Consider the following 21312-nt stretch of genomic DNA (forward strand, 5'->3'; position numbering starts at 1 on the left):
CCTTAAATAAGCTCAAAAGTTATCTTGTCAACGTCAAACCTCAAGCCATCTACAATAAAACATAGACAAAAAAACTTAATGCAGGTTACAACACACCACATGACCATAATCTTGCATCTTGATATACTTTAAAAAAAATCCCATAAGATCCAACAATATGATTAACATTTCCAAAACTACTACTCGATGTGTGTTATTCCATTAGTATGGTCCTTATATTACACACACTGTATCATTATCATTAGTGACCCACTTTTGATCATCAATATCATCACGACTCTTACTAAACCTATATTGTAACCAAATAACCAAAACTACTACTCGATGTTACCATCAATATGATCACAACTTTTACTATACATAAATCAAATGATACATACAAACCTTTGACCTGATTTCACGACTAACATCAGGTTTTCTTTTCAAACATACATCACAACCATCACTCAGTCGACCAAAACACATTAGAACTAACCTATTATTTCTACCATTAACTTGTATAAAAGTAACAACCCAATATAGAAACGTTATAAAGGCGATAGAAACGTCAAATGCAAAAACTAATCTCAAAACAAATTTAGTGATCAAGTAATGCAAATAGGTGTAACATTATTCATACCATGTAACTTTTCTCCTCCTTGTCATTTTATCGAACACCTTCCATGCACCTTCATAATCACTAATCGTTGAATACCTTTCTGTTATAACAACAAATACAAACACTAAGAAACTTAAAAATTGGATCTCAGAAATAGCCAAACAACGAAATAATGAATGCAAAATACAAATGTAGTGAAGTCATTCAAATCGGTCTCTTTATTCATACATGAGAAATATTGCTTTTTCAATTAGTTGATATAAAATTAGCGAGCATCTAATTAAATTTTATAATGATAATCAAGCATCTAATTTATTCTATAAGAAAGTCAAATAGTGAAGCAGTAATGCAAACTTGTATTGCACACTGCACATATCTTCAGGACTTGGACGATGAAACAAATTATTATCAAATCTCCCAAATCATCATGTGAAAAAAGATTGGATTTATTAATGATGAATTGCGTTTACAGCAAAGAAATGCTGAAGGTGAAGATGAAGAGGAGAGGCGCAGTTTGGAAGAAAAAAAAGAGGAGCGTGTTTTTTTTCTAGGGTTTTTTATTTATTTATTTGGGAAAGTAGCAGCGAGGTTATTAATTTTTTTTAAATATTTAATTAATCCTAAATTAATTAAGATTAATGACATCATCTAGAGTGTCTAGATTTTTTTCTTTTTTCTTTTAAGTTTTTTTAACAAAAGAAATTACTTTTTTATGATGTCATCATTTTATCAATATAATAGAATCTATAGATATGAGAGACACCACCAAACCAATTTATTCCAAGCATTCATCAAATCAGATTCAACTACTTTTAAGCATTCATCTAATCTAACTAATCTAACACCACACTACAAGAAAGAAAAAAAAAAACAAGTAAACACATATGGCACTTAGGTACAGCATCCAGATCTTCTCAAGCGCCCTCTCCTTCTCAAAAAGTACTTCGTTCATCTATCTATTTCTTTATCATAAGTGGCCACTACCACCTCCACTACAATGAAATTGAAGTCGTCGTTGATAACAAGTAAGTAAGTATGATCGGGAATATATAAGAAAAAGTAGAATTAAAACTGGAAACATAATAAAGGGATTAAAAGCTACAACAACAACTACTACTACTAATAATAATAATAATAATAATAATAATAATAATAATAATATAATAATAATAAATAATTATAACAAATATAATTATAATTAACAATAATAATAACAACTAGAAAAAATCCGACCGCGCGTTGCTGCGGTTGTATTCGACGCGCGGTCCAATTTGGATATACGATGTCCGTTTCGCGTATAGTTAGTCGTGTTGTATATGTATATATATGTATGTAATATAGCCCGAAATATTTATTTTTTTTAACGATGTCCGTTGCGCGTATAGTTAGTCGCGTTGTGTTCGTAAAATTATTTCGAGTTGAACGGTGGTCTCGGAAAAATTTAACTCGCACCGAGCGTGAATATAGGGCCCGTTATTTAGTGTTTTTTTAACGATGTCCGTTTTGCATATAGTTAGTCCCGTTGGGTTCGTGAGATTTTTTCGAGTTGAACGGTGGCCTCAGAAAAATTTAACTCGCACCGAGCGAGAAGATAGGGCCCGTTATAAATTCGGGTGGAGTAAGGTTTTTTTATTTTAATTAAATTATAAATTTACGTTTTTTACCCCTGAAATAGTGTAAAGCTGAGGGGTTGTTGTGTAATTTGTGCGAAAGTTGGAGGACCATTTGTAGTGTGAACGCAAACTCAAAACGACAATTCGGTAAAACTGAAACGGCAAAAAATGGGAGGAGGTTTAGTTCGGTAAAACTGAAACGGCAAAAAATGGGAGGAGGTTTAGTATATAAGTATAATAATATAATATAATATAATATAATATAATATAATATAAGTATAAATATAAATATAATATATAATATATATATATATATATATATATATAATATAATAGTAATAATAATAATAATATAAGAATAATAAATGCACCTTTCTCATTTTAAGCTCCTCATTATTTTGGTTTTGTTCCATGATTTGGAATACACGCTCTATTTCCAAAGTGACACCAATTGCAAGAACATGTTTTCCGCCAAACATGCCTATAAGGTTATCATAGCGTCCTCCAGCTGCAATCACAATCGAACCAACCTGTTGCTGCATAAACATGCAGACAACGTTTATTAAACGGGCCAGGTTGGGTTTAAATATTTTTAACAGAGGACCAGTTGAGCCTGCTTCTTTCATTTTGTAAACAAACATTTTTGAAAATCCCAATGGACCCATTTATTGGGCTGGCTTTAAGTCTCGATTGCAAGCCAGGTATCATATATAATACAGAGTATACATTAAATTTAAATTTGAAATTGAAATAAAAAAGAAACAAACCTGTGTAGTCCCCCCCTTTGAAACAGCTTCATATATGACACCAGTGTAATAGTTGGGTGCTCTTGCCAAACTTAAACTCAAATCAAGAACCACCTTATCGATACGTCCACTCGAGTTTAAAGAACCGAATAACTTGTCCAAGTCATTCAATGCCTGATTTGAGGCGGCGTTTTCTACAAATGGACTACCTTCTTTTTTTAGTTCCGCTAATAAAACCAAAGGGTCGCCTCCTCGCGTCACAAAGGAACGAAGTTTCTTCACAGTCTCAACATCTAAGCCCTTGAACTCGATCTAAAAAATGATAGAATATTGTCATTATTCATTAAATAAACCAAACCACATGATTATACAATTTGCTGAGTTTATCACATTTAAAATTTATACATTTTGCATATACGTGACTAATAAGGTAAACACAAAAAACCATTCAGGCTTCTGAGTGGCCACCGAGTTGCCCAATGAAGCACACCACCCGGGTTCAATTACTGGCTATGTCAAATTGTTCAAAAAGAGAGTGTGACTAGAGGGTGCGCATAATGCGCAATTCACCCGGTACCAGGTCTCGCGCTCGGGGGGGCTTGATTACCCGAGGTTTTACCTTCTATGGGGAGCCAATATGCTCGTTCATAGGAGGGTTTTCTCGCTTACCCAAAAAAGGTAAACACAAAACTATACCGTATGACATAGTAACAGTTGCTCGAGGACAATTAATAACTAAAAATAATTAAAAATTAATAATAAATAATTAAATTGTCCCCCAATTACCAGTTCCTTTTCAATCTGGTCAAACTCCTGCTTGTCTTCTAATTTGCTGAGGCTTAAACAAACGGTCCGAAACTTGTGAGACGGCACACCACATATTTCCAACATTCCACCCAACAACTTCTTATGATTCAACTTTATCTGCACAAAGCAGTCGATGTTAATTGGTTGAAAATATATAAGTATATTAAAGATGGATTTACACGATTATACAAGAATCTTAAAGGGGGGAGGGCCTAATTACCTCATAATCACCAATATTGAGCTCATCCAACAGTTCAGTCAACATAAAGACCAACTCGGAGTCTGCTTCTAATGTTTCATCACCGGCAATATCAAATTCACATTGATAAACTTCACCGAGATATCTACACACTGTTCTCATTTGGTACGCTCTGAGCGACTCTAAATCATTGAAAGCAACAAATCTAGCAAACGGGCGAATTAGATCATATTGCTGCGCACCAATCGTTACACCATCCTAAAAATAGACCAAATATGTCAAAAACAGAAAAACACAATAAGCAAGTGTGTGTATGTGTGTACATACAAAACTTATATGCAACACAGATATGCAAGTCACCTCGTCAAACAGGTCATAGAAAGGAGAAACAAACTTGAAATAATCTTCCCCGTAAATCCTTGATAAAACTACATTCGATTCAATTATGGGAGTCTCAAATGCCATAGCCTCAGCAGAGTGCTTCTCAAACACACGGGTGATTATCGAGATTGCGCTCTTTATAATAGTCATATTACCTAGTAATAATAATAATAATTATTATATTATTATAATTATTAATAGTAAAGTAAATGATAATAATTAATAAATAATAATTAATAATGATAAATAACGATACCAAACCTTCTGTAGGTAAATCAAAATCAAAAGCTGTTATTTTTGCTCCAACCAACATTTCTTCTTCTTCTTCTTCTTTGGTCGAAGTTGACTTGTTTAGCGCCTCTTCGGCCACTACAACTTTTTCTTCCGGCTTATATTTAGCTTTACTCAATTCCGCCACTTGATCTTCAAGCTTCACAACTTTATTTTCTAAGCTCTGAATATATGTTTTAAGTTGAGTGATTGTATGAAAAGATTGTGAGAGCTCAGATGCTGATTTTTCCTCTAATTGTTTAATTTTTGTTAAAGAATCCGAGTACTTTTGTTCGATCATCCACTTTTCTCTCAGAGCCTTATTCAACATAGACAACGTCTTTTTGTTTTTCTTCTGTAAAGCTTTGCTATTAACCGAAATTTTCTTCTCCAACTGCTGTTTTTCATTCCTTTCTCGCTCTATCTCACGATGAAGTTCCTCAATAGGTTTCGAGTTCTTTTTGACAGCTGTATTATTTTCCGGTTTAAAATCTCGGCAATCATCCTGATTATTAACAAATATAAAATAAACTTTATAAATATAATATTGCATTAAAAGGGAAGAGATTGAAAATGTAGTTAATAATAATGTATCTTACTTCTGTAAAATCAGACTTTACAGACTCATCCTCTTCATCCATCCTGAAGTAAAGACTCATCCTCTTCATCCATCCTGAAGTAAGTAAGAAGGGAAGAAAGGAATCCGGAGGAGAGCCCGACCAAATTATAAACCCAAGTGTAGAACTCACTCCCAAAAGCTAGCTTGAAGGAGGAGGGAACACCCAAGTTTATAACCACTAATTAAGTTTGTTCACCCACCGATGTGGGATCCCAAACCTTAACTAATGTGGATCGTAACAATACCCCACCCTTAAAGGGACGTTGTCACTCCCAAAAGCTAGCTTGAAGGAGGAGGAAACACCCAAGTTTATAACCACTAATTAAGTTTGTTCACCCACCGATGTGGGATCCCAAACCTTAACTAATGTGGATCGTAACAATACCCCACCCTTAAAGGGCCAACGTCCTCGTTGGACACCTCGAAAGATGAGGCTAGCTCTGATACCAATTGATATGATCTTACTGGGACGGATAAGATCCAAAGCCAACCCTGTGTCTCCTAAGTAAGAAGGGAAGAAAGGAATCCGGAGGAGAGCCCGACCAAATTATAAATCCAAGTGTAGAACTCACTCCCAAAAGCTAGCTTGAATGAGGAGGGAACACCCAAGTTTATAACCACTAATTAAGTTTGTTCACCCACTGATGTGGGATCCCAAACCTTAACTAATGTGGATCGTAACAGATTCTTAGCCAGCAAGTCTCTCAATATCAATCGATTAATTTGTTCCCCCAAATACGTTCCCAAAGAGATATGCTATGTTTGTCTCCAATATGTGTTATGATAAAACATATATAAAGCCCCCTAAAAGTTCTAATCCTAGTCGGTTTTAAACTTCATCTTTAATTTTTACAAATAACACATAATAACAAAAATATGTGTCACGCATTTTATTGAACCCTTATAAAAGCAATGTTAACCAAGTATAACGATTAATCACCGATATATCTTTTATAAAAGAAAATAGTGTTAGTATTTATAGTACACAAACAAGACATGTGATTTACCACAATCACAAAAACCCAACAATAACAAACGAATAATTAAAGCATAACGATAAACGACACAAGACTAAAGATCGTCAACTTTCTCGTCGTAGCATCCTGATGCACTTCAACAAAGTTTCGTAGACTACTACTTTCTTTGGGCAAACGATTGCAACGATCACTGGCAATCGTGTAGAACTCTTACTAAAAATTAGTTGTTCTCGCCTAAAGCAATCGAACATCAAACAAGTTTGAGAAGCGAAAAGTTGAATATTATTACTTGAAATCCACACAAGGAAAAGTTGTGCAAATTGAAGAACTGGTTTTTACTACATTAACTAACACATTGAGCAACATTTAGATTTTCTTGATTTGAAAGATGAGAAAACTGCTCATAAGTTGAAATTTGGATATCTTAAGGTGTTGGAGAATTCAATTGCACCTAATGTAAGTGATATGTTCTCTATAGTTGGAGGATTAGATCTTCAAGGATTAAGGAAGGATAGCTTCAATCATCTTGACGAATTGACTGCCTTATTTAGGCGCTATCATTAAAGAATGAAGAGCTCAAGTTGCTTTTTCAAAGGCGTCCAAGGTGGAAAGTGAAAAAGACTTTTTGGATCCACTTCTTGAACATAATTTTGATGATTCTCAAATCAACATCCTGGTTATGGTAAGTCTTTAATAAATTCAGCCAAACCTAGTTTGATTATAAGGGCAAAACTGTTATTTATCAAACATATCTTAAATCCAACAAAATTTTGTATGTAACACTAGTTTTAAGACGAAGGGAGGACTAAAAACTCCATTCATCCCAATTTTATTGTCATCCGACAAAAATCACACGGTTTAAAAAATGATTGTCACATGTACTTTTTGTTAATTTTTCAATATTATTCCTTACTTTTAATCCACTTTTCTATTTTACATGCATAAACTAAGGACATAAAAGAAATTTAATTTATTATTCTTATCTGTTTATGAAAGTAGACAGTTAATTTGAAACGGCCTAATAGTGGACAATAATTAAGAGACGAATGGAGTATCATTTTCATCTACTTAATTTTTTAATGTTTACTATTTGCAGGAATAATTCATAGCAGGTACGGATACTGTGGTTACAACTATCGAAGGGGCTATGGCTGAGTTGATCAAGAACACAAATATCAGGGAAAAGGTACTAGAAGAATTGAAAACCGAAATCGGAACCAATTCAATCATGACATTTTACCTTTATAAATTGACTTACTTCACTGCTTTTATTAACGAGACACTGAGATTGTACCAGGTTGTTCATGTCTTAATTCCTAGACGCGCAGTTGAAACTTGTGATGTTATGAGCTACACCATTCATGAAAATACCCAAATATGGGTTAACATTTGGGCAATTAGTCATAACCCAAATGTTTGGGAAGACCCTTTCAGTTTTAAACCCGAAAGGTTTCTTGGGCAGATCCCAAAAAAAAAAAAAAAAAAAAAAATCACTGGGAGCGAATTTTTTTTTGAAAGCGTAATAATAGTTTTTGGTCAAAATGTAGAGTTTGTTGGGCAAAATATGGAGGTTTTTGAGCAATATACGGAGGTTTTCGAGCAAAATACGGAGGTTTTTGGGGAAATATGGAAGCTTTAGGGGCAAAATATGGAGACTTTTGGACGAAAAAAAAATCCACCGGGGACAAAATGAAAACATCCAAAAAAATTTCACTAAAAATTACAAATCGTACACCCCCCTCTGCCCCTTACTGGCACCGCCCCTGTTCTCGAGTCAGATGTGGAGTTTTATGGTCGCGATTTTGAGTTCATACCATTCGATAGTGGCAGAAGGATGTGTCCCGGTTTATCATCTGGTCTTAAAAGTTTTCATACAATTTTAGCTTCTTTGATACTTGGATTCAATTGGTCACTTCCAAATGGGGTTATGGGGGTGGATTAGACCCAACTTGACATGACTGAAAATTTTGGGGCGACTTTGCAGATTGAAACGGCTCTTAAGCTTATCTTTTAACACAAAGAATAATCATGGGCTTAATCATCAGCTCATATGTAATTTTTCATATTTGGTGTTCTATATATTTTGTTTATGTATGTTATAGAACTATAAATAAACCAACTTCGTGATATAAAGGTTGGTTATCTTTAGGTTGGTTATGTTTTTTTCTATGTATTATTATCGTTAGTTGATTGATGAACTGAAAAGAATGAAATGATTGAATATGAATGTTTAAAAATATCATTTTGCTGAACATGATCATGTAGTAAATTAATTTAATTATAAGCTTAATTGAAAAAATAATAGTCTCTCACAATCAGCAAAAGTACGTGGTGAAAGACAAGTATTATAGTAATTATTGTAAAATAGCTACAGTTAAATGAGGTGATTTTTAATTTAATTTTTTGAATTGCGAGATTTGAGTCAACGACGGGGACCACCAAAGGAGATCCCACCACCCGATCATATATAGTCCACGTGTCAATGATGTTCCAGACTCTGCGTGTAGTTATCCTTGGGAAGCACTCCCTGAACCACTGTATATGACAGGTTCAGACATCGATGTGTCCAAGAGGACTTAGTAACCAACTGCAAGCAAATTGCATTATGTAATTCTCAGATATGATCCGAACTCGAGATCTCACGGACAACTAGAATGACGGTAGCCACTCATGTAAATAAAGATGGTTAAAATTCTGTTATGTTGATTTTAATTTTTGTTTTGACCACGATCGTTATCATTGTTGTTATCTTATTGTTAAGTTATAGTTATATTTAATTAATAACAAAATTAAGTAATATCATCACAGCAACTCTAACGAATTGGAGCTATCTAGAGCAGGGAATCTAAATTCTGACGTGATGAAATTATGGGCCTGTTCTTATGGCATGGGCCAGGCTTATAATAGGAAACAGTTAAGCTTGCCATCCAATTTAATGACGGTGAATCGGCCAAAATGCCCCCATATCACAAAGTGTTTAATGATATGTTTCTGAATTTTCGCCATTGGAAATGTGCCCTCTGGTCGCACACGGTGCGTGCGTGGTGCGTGTTGCCAACATCGTTGTTGGTTTACCGGCTACAATAATTTTTACCCGCAACTCATATAAAACAACATGCACCACACACCGTGCAAGATGCTGGTGTGTGGTGCTCTGGGTAAGATAAGATTTCTAATTAGTTAAATTAGCAAATCACACAATTTACGTAGATGTTATAAACTAGTAAATCATTGGCCCGTTTTACCGGCAAGGCTCCAAATTATACTTATAAACGATTTAGAAGTACGAGGTGAAAGGAATGGAAAGGTTAACCCATTGAGCAACCTTAGAACAAATTAGCAGACTGGTATCACATCGAAGAAAAAGATGTGACTATTCAAAAGGATTGCCGCATAAACAGCAACTATTCTATATGTACTCCAATTTATTCGAAATCTCCCAATAGTGTAAGGTCGTCGACTTACTAGGAAAAAAGAGGAAGATCACTTTGATCTCTTTCACAACTCACTAAATGGGGGATCAAACTCTTTCACTCTCTTCATTCAGGAAAGGTGAAGATTGAATCAGGAACAGAAAATGAAGGAGGAACATACTTGTGTAAGAGCTAAACCTTGATCCTGAAGATTATATTTTGTTGCGAGTCTTGAAAGTTATTGAAGCCAAATGAAAATATTAGTCTTTATGGGAACGTGTTTGCACCAAATCGTAGGCCTAGAAAAAAAAGACCACATTACGCTCGTCAATAAACTTACGGTGTGACGATCGCTCCAAATCCATATGGATGAACACGTCATTCATTGATTTCATTGCGAGGTATTTGACCTCTATATGATACGTTTTGTAAACATTGCATTCTTTTCAAAAGGTACACAATAAATGAATATCAATTTTTAAGGTTTTCAACGTTTGATGATTTCTACATATAGACAATCACCATAAATAATAGTTTACCATAATACATATGTTGATAATGAAGTCAAAATAAGATACACGGTGATGATTTTGTGAATGCAAAGTTTTCTTGAATAAAGCATGTATGACTCCATGCACATAGATTGTATCACATATAAGCAAATAGCGGAAGACTTCTAGAAACCTGAGAATAAACATGCTAACAAGTGTCAACACAAAGGTTGGTGAGTTCATAGTTTTAGTGTTTCGCGTAATCTGTATATAAAAGTGGATCACAAGATTTCAGTTGTTTCATCCAGAAACGTTTATCAATAGATTCTACGTAACAGAGCACCCTGGTAACTAAGCTTTAACGTTATAATGATAAATACCCCATTCGTTTTAATACACGCAAACCAACGTGTTCTAAACTCAAATAACACATGTCCGTTAAAAGGCTAGCGCTCTAGCTCAGACGGGGATGTCAAGCCCTATGGATCCATATACTGTTATTCGCGCCCACCAGTCCATATCCTATGTACTGGCACCTACTAGTTACCAAAGCTAAGGGATTTTCGGTTCAAACTCAGTGTAGAATTTAGTATGTACTTGTGTCGCAAAAGCAATTAAAAAGGGAGCAAATGAAACTCACCTTAGCAGCATATAAAGTCGTTCACCAAAATGTGATCGAAACTCGGATTACCAAATAACCGTAGATCTCAACCTAGAGAACATATGTTGGTCAATAAATGTTTATCAAGCTAGGTCAGGTCATAGTGTATCACAATCCTAATGCTCGAGATCGACATACAAAAGTTATTCAAAGTCGTTTCAAAAAGTCAATTTTGACAATAGTTCAACAAAACGAGACGTACCTTATATAAGGATTCATTTATTCGGTTGGTAATATTCAAAAATCCAATTTATCAATCTTACAAACAAGTTGTTTAAATATTAATTGCAGATTCAAAAACAATTCCAATTAAATTCAATTATAATTCAGTTGATCATATCTTTTAATCCGTTCATCGAAACTATTCGATATCTAAATGAAAAGTTATTGATTTTTCGCCAGCTTTCCGAAAACATGTATATCATATACCTTCTACCAGTAATATATGTATTTAATTCGTGATTCATTATAAACTGTTTAACGACGAAATTTAGCATACAGACATGTATAAATATATACTCGAGCACTAGACATGTATACACTATTAATATATAAAAGATAAGATATGAATGCTCACGTATCAATATTGAGATTCAATATTACAGGAAAGTACGTAGACGCAACAGAGATGATAAATACTAGGTTTTACTTGCGAACAATACCCATGAACATTACCCATAACCTCCATAGCTATAACCCATAATTTCCTTAGTTCTATCCCGTTTGAAGCTTGTTTTGAAAGTGACACGCTCATGACCTCGTCGTAATATTTTATGTATAATATTACTAAAAATATTAAGATTAATAATAATAATAATCTTAATAATAATAATAAAATAATAATAATAATAATAATAATAATAATAATAATAATAATAATAATAATAATAATAATAATAATAATAATAATAACTATAATTATAATTATAATTATAATAATTAAATACTTACAGAGTATATATGTGTAAAAGAATTCGAGCAGAAACTGGACTTTTATAGGAAACTTTTTGAAATTTGATGCCCATGCGATCGCATGGGTTTTATGCCTATTTCTCATGCGATCGCATGGCCGTCAGATCCAGCTCACATGTTTTTTTGTTTTCTTGTTTGTCGACATAATTAAATATAATATATATAATATATATAATTTAAATAATTAATTATATATTATATTAAATTCATGTGCATAGTTGACTTGTAATTTTCTTTCTGATGACTCGTACGTTGTCACTCGACTTATGTCCCAGTTCCGGTTTTTTGAACGCATTTTCGTACGCTTAGAAAACTAGCAATTTACGTTTTGTGACTCGTACCTTTGTCAAAATATAGTCTTAAATTATCAATAAACTATATCATTCTAAGTGTATCTTAAACTTTCGAGTGTTTTGGTCATTTACTTCTATAAATCATTGTCTCACTATTTGTTAATATATATATATAATAACAAATCGTTTTATGACCAAGTTAACATATATTTTCAACATTCATAAACACGTTTTAAATATACGTCGCAAGTTATTCATACAATTAATATTCCAACTTTTCATATATATTCAAATAAATATTTAAACCAATAAGTTTAATGTACGGTATCAAACAATTAATACATTGTTACGTTTTCAAGTTATATATATATATATATATATATATATATATATATATATATATATATATATATATATATATATATATATATATATATATACATATAATTGTTCGCGAATCGTCAAGAACAGTCAAATGTAATGAAACAGTTCTAAAATTTTGAGATTCAGTTTTACAGACTTTGCTTATTGTGTCAGAAATATTAATCATACAAAGATTAAGTTTAAATTTGGTCAGAAATTTCCGGGTCATCACAGTACCTACCCGTTACAGAAATTTCGTCCCGAAATTTGAGTGAGGTCGTCATGACTAACAATAAAAATGTTTTCATGTCGTATATGTGTTGATAAATAGAGTTTTATCACCGTTGAATAATATGGATAAAACAATCCGATTATTCGAAGCGTATGAGAGAAGTTATCGTAAAAGAGTGAAATGGAGAATAGAGATTCGTCTTAACTCTTGACATATTAACGATTGATTTCTGTAATTTAAGGAATAGAAAATCTTCATAATCTAAATAAGATTTGATTCTTCGAAATTTAAGGAAATTAAGATTTCTTTTGATTAAATGCGTAATTTGCCTCGATTGCTATGTTTGATATTTCGCTATAAATTGACCTCTTCCGTTTCATTATTTTTATCACTCTTACATCTTCTTCCTCATTTCCTATTTTCAAAAGATTGTGAAAAATGATTCATCCAGTTCTGATTCTTGATATACTCCTAACTTTCATATTTGTCATTCTTCTTTTTCATCTACCACCGGAGGAAGTTATTTTCTTCTACCATTACCTTGGGGTTATAGTGTTTTTTATTCTCCCGTGTCTTTATATTGCTATACGCATTGATATACACGGTTTGTAATTTCTGGGTGGTTGTTGGGTTTTATATCTTCCCTTATATTTCGATGTCTCTGCTTCTGTCTTTCCATAATCATTGACATCCACAGTTAATACTCTCTCCAATTTACTGTGATTTATATATACTCCAATTGATATTTTGAAGCTTCATGCTTTTGTTTTATCTTCCCGACTTTAAATCAAGCGAATAATGGTCCAAAATTCGTAGGTATGAATTTCGAAATGAACATAATTAATGTTATAAAAAAAACGGTAATAGCACAATCTGACTTGTCAAATTACCAGAATACCTCGAAATAGACCGAATCATTAAGAAAATATTTTCTTGATAGTTTAGAGGTTAAATAGAATGAAAGAGTTATGTAACATGGTTCATGATAAGGGTGGGATCTGTGAACCTTTATCACATTCCATTAGAAACTCAGCATGACTTACTGTAATATAATCACGTTGATAAAGTGTCATTATATTTTACTAACTCATGCTTCAGTTCCCAACACCACTTCAAAAATATTCATACTTTAAACTCGAAGGTTTCAGAATTTAGAAACTAAAATAGTTTCTTTTATGATGTTACACAGATATCGCAAGGAGAAAATTGATTTCCGATGAGAATGATTATGGAATTATCTCCAGAAATATGGAGGATATTTATAATGAAAGATACGATGATATCTTAGAATTTCTAATATCAGAGGATGATGAAGAATATTGTCCGCAAGGGTTTAGATTCGGAAGCAAGGTATTCGTTAACGGCTTCAGCAGATACTGAATAATTTGAATTCTTTAAAGGCAGGTTTAGTGTTTGTGATTTATCCACAGCCTCCTTCATACTTTGCTCAATCCGTTTTCCAGTTCCAAACCTTCTCTTTTTCTGAGCTTTGCCAACACACTATTCTTTATCATCAAACTTTTGGCTGTTAAGGTTGTTTACAGTTTTTGCTGCTTCATCAGCATTCAAAGTTATCATAACCGAATCATTGGTTATCAATCCGAGGTATTTTCAAAAGTTTGAAGGGTTTGCATGAAGATTGTATTTGTCAAGATACATATGATTTTCTAGAATTTTGAACAATACAATTTTTTTTTCTTTTTTTTTCTGGGTTTATGAATAGAAGTGATGTTCTAGCACAGTTTTGAAGTCAAAGTATAGCATTTGAAAGATGTAAGAATCTAAGAGTGATGTTTTCTGTTAAATCTTGGCTTGGATTCTAATTTTTCAAAATCAGAATATGTAATTGAATTTGTATGAAAACGATTGTATATCGCTGTGAGCATAGTTAATAATTTTTGAATCAAAGTTGAAGAATGTACAGTATAACATATTAATTGTGAACTTATATATTTCCCGAGTATTACCTACCCGTTAAAGATTTCACAATTAATACTTTGTACAAAAGAATTTTTTTTTATTACCGTCTTTATGAAAATATATGTATGTATATCTTCTTCAGATGTAATACAGATTTGATGAGTTAATATCATATTAAGCTCATTTGATTTTTGAATTGAATGAATAATCTCTAAAACATTAAGGATTACATAATCTTCGCAGAGTATTTCACTAATGAAATCAATACTTCATTATTTATTCTTATTCCTCGGTGAAGGATGTTGATGCTCGTGAAAATCTTATGAACTTCATAAGATATAAATGATGTTTTCTAGGAAGTTTCGAGTACATCGAAGATAAAAGTGTAAAATCAAACATGTAATTGATTAATACACTAAGTTCATTATGAAATGGAATTCATTGAGTTGAAACAGATATTTGTAGTTAATGATGGTTAAGTTGTTAACGAAGGATGTACATCATAGCATATTAGTAATATGAATTAACTGAGTACTATCTACCCCTTAAAATTCACACGTAATAGCTTAGTACGAAAAGATTCATGATGGTTTTAAAATTTATATATATAAGATATACATATAAATTCTTTAGATGAATTGAGTTATTACTTCATAACTCATTGATACAATATACTCGTTGTTGACTCGTAATGATGTCCACGGTGCTTTCTTGAACTGACGGAGCTTGTGATGTTAGAGGTGCTGCTGATTCTGACAATGTTGACAGCACTGACTGTGCTGGTGAGACTAAGGGTACTGTTGATGCTGTTGGTAAAACAAGTCTAGCTTGTATCTTACACCATTCAGATAAGGGTTTCTACTATATCTGATTTAGGGTTAAGACTAGAATAGATAATCTCTAAACTTTAGAAATTACATAATCGCTGTAGAATGTTTCTTCGATGAAGTTATGAATCCATACTTCATCGTTTGTCGTTGCTGGTACTTCTTGGTACCTATGGTGCGTATGATATTGATATCCGAGGTACAGATTGTGATGTTGAGGCGTGTGATGTAGATGTGGTTGTTGGTGGTGTGGATGATGGTGGTACCGGTTATGCTGCGGGTGCTGCTGCTGGTGTTCGTAACCCTTGCACCATATTCTCCAAAGCCACTACCCGAGCACGAAGCTCGTTGACTTCTTCTATTATACCGGGATGATCGGTGGTTTGGACGATCGGATAAATAAGATTTATAATATGGGATAGTATATAATCATGATGAGATACTCTGGAAATGAGAGAGAAAATAGCATTACGAATAGGTTCGCCGGTAAGTGCTTCAGGTTCTTCGCCAAGAGGGCAATATGGTGGATGGAAGGGATCACCTTCTTCTTTTCTCCAATGATTAAGTAGGCTACGAACCCATCCCCAATTCATCCAGAATAAGTGATGGCTAATTGGTTGATCCATTCCGGTTACACTTTCTTCAGAGTTCAGGTGAATATCCATATCGGAATAGCTGTCGGAATTTAAGGAATTTGAACTAGATACGTGATCCATCTTGTATAATTAGAGGGATGATTTTTGATATGAAATAGATTATAGAATTTGATTGGTACTCTTCAATACATAATTTACATATGTATATATAATACCAAAATCCCGTAAATTACGGAGAAATTTTCGGAAGATGGCAGTCAAAGTTTACTATAATAGATATGCCAAGATATGAATTTTGTCTATACACTATCTATGAAATCAATGCAATAAGACGCTTTTAGACTTAAGATGATAGACAGGTAATTTCTGACAAGAAATGATAAGCAAAACTTTTGACATGCAGACACAGTCGAAGTCCAGACTTACTAATGCATCCTAACAACTATCAGTTAGACACACTTATGCAAGACCTGGTTCACTAGGACCAACGCTCTGATACCAACTATGACGATCGCTCCAAATCCATATGGATGAACACGTCATTCATTGATTTCATTGCGAGATATTTGACCTCTATATGATACGTTTTGTAAACATTGCATTCTTTTCAAAAGGTACACAATAAATGAATATCAATTTCTAAGGTTTTCAACGTTTGATGATTTCTACATATAGACAATCACCATAAATAATAGTTTACCATAATACATATGTTGATAATGAAGTCAAAATAAGATACACGGTGATGATTTTGTGAATGCGAAGTTTTCTTGAATAAAGCATGTATGACTCCATGCACATAGATTGTATCACATATAAGCAAACAGCGGAAGACTTCTAGAAACCTGAGAATAAACATGCTAACAAGTGTCAACACAAAGGTTGGTGAGTTCATAGTTTTAGTGTTTCTCGTAATCTGTATATAAAAGTGGATCACAAGATTTCAGTTGTTTCATCCAGAAACGTTTATCAATAGATTCTACGTAACAGAGCACCCTGGTAACTAAGCTTTAACGTTATAATGATAAATACCCCATTCGTTTTAATACACGCAAACCAACGTGTTCTAAACTCAAATAACACACGTCTGTTAAAAGGCTAGCGCTCTAGCTCAGGCGGGGATGTTAAGCCCAATGGATCCATATACTAGGGGTGTTCATAATATCCGAATCCGAATCCGCAATCCGAATATCCGTGTATCCGATCCGAAAAATATCCGAATTTTCGGATATCTGAAAATCGGATATTCGATTTTTCGGATTCGGGTTTCGGATAGAAGTTTTCAAAATATTCGGATATTCGGATACCCGATATCCGAAACATACATTAATAAATAATAATATTTTTGACACTTTTATTTATAATTATAATTTATTATAATACTAGATATTTTATATAGGCAAGTGAGTGAGGGAGTGACAAACAGCTGGAAAAGTACGACTCTTCTAAAGTTCTATGTCTTCTTTCTCTCTGACTCTTCTTTCTCTCTTTCACTTTACTAAGTAAAAATTAAAAACCCTAGATCTAAATCTCGACTCTTACGGCGATTTCAACCTCAATCTGCATCGCATCTTCACTCTTATCTAATCATCTCATCTTTAGTCTCCATCCGTCGTCTAAGGTAACTATAAATCTATAATAACTTTTAATTTCATTATCTAAATCGTCATATCTGAAACAATTATTCAATATTATTTGGTATTATTATTATTACTCTATCAATTACTGGAACAATTGTTTGATGATATTAATGTGATAAATTGGTATTTGATTTCAATGTTGAATGTTATAACTCGTGTTTAAGTGTCCCCAAGTTCAAATCGATTGATGGGTGAATTCATATTTTGTAATGTTAGTGAATGCATATTCAAATTTTTTTACCTTTTTTTGCAAGCCACTAGTAGCTTTTATTAATCACCAAATTGGTTCATAAAAGAACCTAAGATTGATGACAGTAAGTGTTAATATGTGTATGTAAGTGTTAACTTGTTTAAATAATATAACCTAAGATTGATGACAGTAAGTTCAAGTAGGTGATAATTATATATGGAGTTGCAACTCTCTTTGTACACTTTTCAGTGTTTGATTACTTCACTTAGATTGTTATAATGCTAATAATTTCTTTCACCTTTTTATAATAGATGGATAAAGATGCAGAGGATTTGATTGAGAATTATAATGACGAAATTGATAATGAATTCGTGTCTGAAAATGTGGTGTCTGCTGCTAGTGAAGTTATGAATTATTTTATTTCGAAATTGATAATGTTTATCGTTATTGAATTATTTTATTTCGTCATTTTTATTATGAGTTAAATTTCTTTTAGTACTCATTTGGACAACGTATGAATCCTTAGCTAAGGACTAGACTTTTGAAACTTTTATTATAAATTGACTGTTTTTAGGCTTAATCGATCGAACCATTATGCATGTTAATATGTTTGATTTATGTTAGTATGCTAAAGACATGATTTCGCATATTTACTAGTTTCTACCATTTGTCAGTGTAGGTAGTTTTATGTTTTCAAGCCATGAAACTTACGATAAAACTATTGTGCTTAATATGATTAATTCTATAGAATTGTGATTATCACTTTATTTAGTTAATTAATCACTTTAATTTTATGTACAGGTGGTCCTTTCGTTCTTTTGATGATTGGAAAGTGTGAAGAATTGAAGATTCGTTCTTTACCACGTTGTTATGTTAGTGTTTCTTAATTTGAATGTTGAACTTAGGTTTAAAGTAATATGGATAATTTGTATTTTGAATTTGTTATGTTTGTGTTGAGACTTGAGACTTATGTATTATGTAATTCATGTGTTATGTTTGTGTTGGGATAATCATGTTCTTTTTTCATTCAAAACACTGGTGCAATATTTTCAAGAACAGTTAGTGATGTGCAAGAGCATGGATGGATTGTTTTTTTAATATATAATTGTATTTAATCTTAAATTGAAATTGGAAGTTCGGATTTTCGGATAATCCGATATCCGAATCCGAAATTTCGGATATCCGAAAATCGGATATCCGAAATTTCGGATTCGGATATCGGATGGGCAAATCCACTATCCGAATTTTCGGATATCCGAATTTTCGGATATCCGGTTTTGAACACCCCTGCCATATACTGTTATTCGCGCCCACCAGTCCATATCCTATTTAACACCTTTAAACGAGTAAAATTTTTTTTTTTTTTTTTTTGAAAAATAGAGTCACTGCCCGGACAAGGCATATGCCGCGGCGCGGTTTGCCTTGTCGCGGCGCGACACAACGCGGGAAACATTACACATCTTAACCCAGTTTCTGATATCAACTTCAGGCCATTGCCGCGGCGCGGAGGGCTTTGCCGCGGCGCGACACAACTCGTGTCCAGGATCTGACCTGCAACTTTTTATTTAAACCAAATTTTACACCTTTCATCATTTTTCCAACACAATCAAAACTGCATAATTCATACACAAACTTAAGGAAACAGTTTCTAATATCATTAAACATTCGCAAACATCTTTTAAACATCAAAACATGTTTTCATAATCTAAACCATCATTTGGTCCCAAATTTGGCAATAACAAACATGATACATTCAAAACACTAGGCGTTGATAAGCGGTAACCGTAGAGCGTGTTTACAAAAGGGACTTGCAATACCACTTACACTAATGCCAATGCTCCCCTAGAGCTTCAAACGGGCTCCTTACCTTCGCGATGAACCTTAGCACCTAAAACATAAAACATCATGGGAGTAAGCTTTTACACTTAGTGAGTTATAGGAAAGTAGTAAAACATAAAACATAACACTTATCCTTCAACCCATCGGTTGTTTGCTTACTTTCGGATCCGATTCATTCATACCATAGGCATGACTTACTAGGCCAACCCTAGTAATCATACCTAAGCTAACCATAGACATACTAAATATGCCTAAGCTATCATCATTTCATTTCATCATCATTTCAAACATAGACATTTAATGTGTCTAAGCTAAAACAAACCATAGGCAAGATTACTAGCAATGTAATAACCTTGCCTAAGCTAAACATCAACCATAGATACAATTATTAGGCTAACCTAATAATTCTATCTAAGCTACATATATAGTGCACTTAGTCGTTACTCTCTTGCACGGATGCAATCCGAGAACACTAAGCCACTCTTGACCCGCCCATATTACCCCCTATAAACTCACCTTGCTTAATTGAATTTCCTTGATCACTTGTAACCTCTTTTCCTTGATTAGCACCTATACATGAGCTAATCCCATTAATCACACAACTCAACAAAATCACAACTTTCATGAATCATTGCATCTTTCTATACTTATACATACACTTAACCCCCTAATCACAACATACATACATTCTAGCCTTGATCTCATCTTTTCTAAGATAGGAATATTACCAATTAAACTTCATAACTTTAATCATGTACATTACTAGTTCATCTCTTTTAGTAATACATGCAACTTTTCACCAATCTTTTCATTATTCATTTAATAAGTTGCATACAATCCAATTCCATTACTAACACCCTTAAGTTATTACTTAATCAAATTCCATAACTTACAATAATAACAATAACTCAAACATGAACATCCTTCTTCAAAATTACTAACTAAAACAATGAACATCTCATTGAGACATTTTATCAAACACTTGGTGTGCATGACTAGAAATTTAACTAGAACATCACTAAATTCATCATATTCATACCATAAATCCAAAATGCAAGTTCATGCTTAATTCTTCTTCCAAAATCAATGACAATTTCATTTTAACTCAAACAATTGTGCACCATTCAACAACTAGCAACTTCTTAAGCATAAATCTCATCATTATCACACAATAAAAGCAATACATAGACATAAAATTCATACCTTGACTTTTAGAGTTTAAGAACTCTAATTATGCACAAAGAGAGTGAAATTGGAAGATTAAAGCTTGCTAGAGTGATTAAGGTGTGTTAGATTTCACAAATCTTCAATTGCATGAGTCTAATTTCAACAATTTGTGGTGTCTTCCTCCTTCTCCCTCAACATCGACATACACACACATACAGGAGATTTTTCTGTATAATTTTTGTGAATAACTCAATTTCCAGCATTTTAATTCCTTTTTATTTAAATTAACTTTGGCCTAATTGTACTTTCTACCCTCCCCATCACATCTATAGCTAGGAAGGTCCTTAATTCTAACTTTGCACCATTAGTCCTTCTTAACTTAACCAATAAACTTAACTTTTGTCCATTTAACATAAAATAACTTTTACCAATTAATTTCTTAGCAATAAAATTTCACATAAAATAATACCTTAAATAATTGGGATGTTACAACTCTCC

The sequence above is a fragment of the Rutidosis leptorrhynchoides genome, chromosome 9 (genome assembly GCF_046630445.1).
Source record: "Rutidosis leptorrhynchoides isolate AG116_Rl617_1_P2 chromosome 9, CSIRO_AGI_Rlap_v1, whole genome shotgun sequence".
NCBI classification, from domain to species: domain Eukaryota; kingdom Viridiplantae; phylum Streptophyta; class Magnoliopsida; order Asterales; family Asteraceae; genus Rutidosis; species Rutidosis leptorrhynchoides.